Source organism: Otolemur garnettii, unplaced genomic scaffold (assembly GCF_000181295.1).
Source record: "Otolemur garnettii isolate 467f Iridium unplaced genomic scaffold, OtoGar3 scaffold00037, whole genome shotgun sequence".
In the NCBI taxonomy this organism is placed as follows: Eukaryota; Metazoa; Chordata; class Mammalia; order Primates; family Galagidae; genus Otolemur; species Otolemur garnettii.
This window is the reverse complement of record NW_003852432.1, coordinates 129,275-130,307: the sequence shown is the minus strand read 5'-3', so window position 1 is coordinate 130,307 and position 1,033 is coordinate 129,275. Positions and strand designations below refer to the sequence as shown.

General features: G+C 39.0%; 1 protein-coding gene across 1 annotated transcript in view; it reads left to right on the top strand.

Annotated features, from left to right (window-relative positions):
- Positions 1 to 1,033, top strand: part of STRIP2 (striatin interacting protein 2) — a 48,617-nt gene that overhangs the window by 6,884 nt on the left and 40,700 nt on the right. The gene's annotated exons all lie outside the window — the stretch shown is intronic.

The window sequence follows — 1,033 nt, the reverse complement described above, 5'->3', positions numbered from 1 at the left end:
ATATCTTAGCCTGCCCTCTTCTTTCTGCCACCCACTTTCTATCTCATTCTATCTCTCTCTCCGTTTTTTCCTCTACCTCCATCTTTTCCCCTATCCCCTAACACCAGCCCCTTATTAAAATCTCAGCAATGTCTGAGGAAAGACAACTGGCCAGTCAAGTAAGGCTGGACATGTGTGGGGTTCTGCTTGGATGTTTGTGAGTTGGGCTTAGGTGATTCTATTCTTCTTTCAGTGCTGGGCTGCTTCTCTCTGTCTGGAATTTTAGCTTAGGGTAAACGTGATCTCACGTTAAGGGCCTCCATGTAACACGTGCGATGAATGCCAGTTATTAATAAATGAGCTTTGGGTGGAGATGGTGTGAAAGTTAAATGTTCTGTCACATGGAAGTGACACTTTGAGACATGCTTTTTCAGAGAAAAAAGACAAACATTTTAAAAGAAGTTCTTGTGAATAAGCACAGGGAATAAATTTTGTGATGAGTGACAGAAATAGAGAGCTAAGTTTAATAACCAACAAAGAATTAGATTCCAGAATATGAGTATATATACATATATATACAGAGAGAGACAGAGGAAAGGGAAATAAACAACTCAATAGAAAAGTGGGTAAAGAATATGAGTAGGAATTCGTAGAAGAGAAAACCAAATAGTCATTAAATGTATGAAAAGATACTAAACTTCATTAGTCAGTGGCAAAAAGCAAATTAAAATAATAACATACTTTTTAACAGTGATCAGATTACAAAACTTAAAAGCCTGGGGTCGGTGATGTACAGAAAAATGAATACTTTAATACACTGCTAGGCATGGGTATGAAATTGGAAAGCAGTTTGGCCCTATCTAGTAAAGTTGAAAATGTATACATATTATAACCCAGCAATTCTCTCTTTTTTGAGACAGAGTCTCATTTTGTTGCTCTCAGTAGAGTACTATGGCATCATAGCTCACAGCAAGTGCAAAGTCTGGGGCTCAAGCTATTCTCTTGCCTCAGCCTCCCGAGTAGCTAGAACTGTGGCCGCCTGCCACAGTGCCTG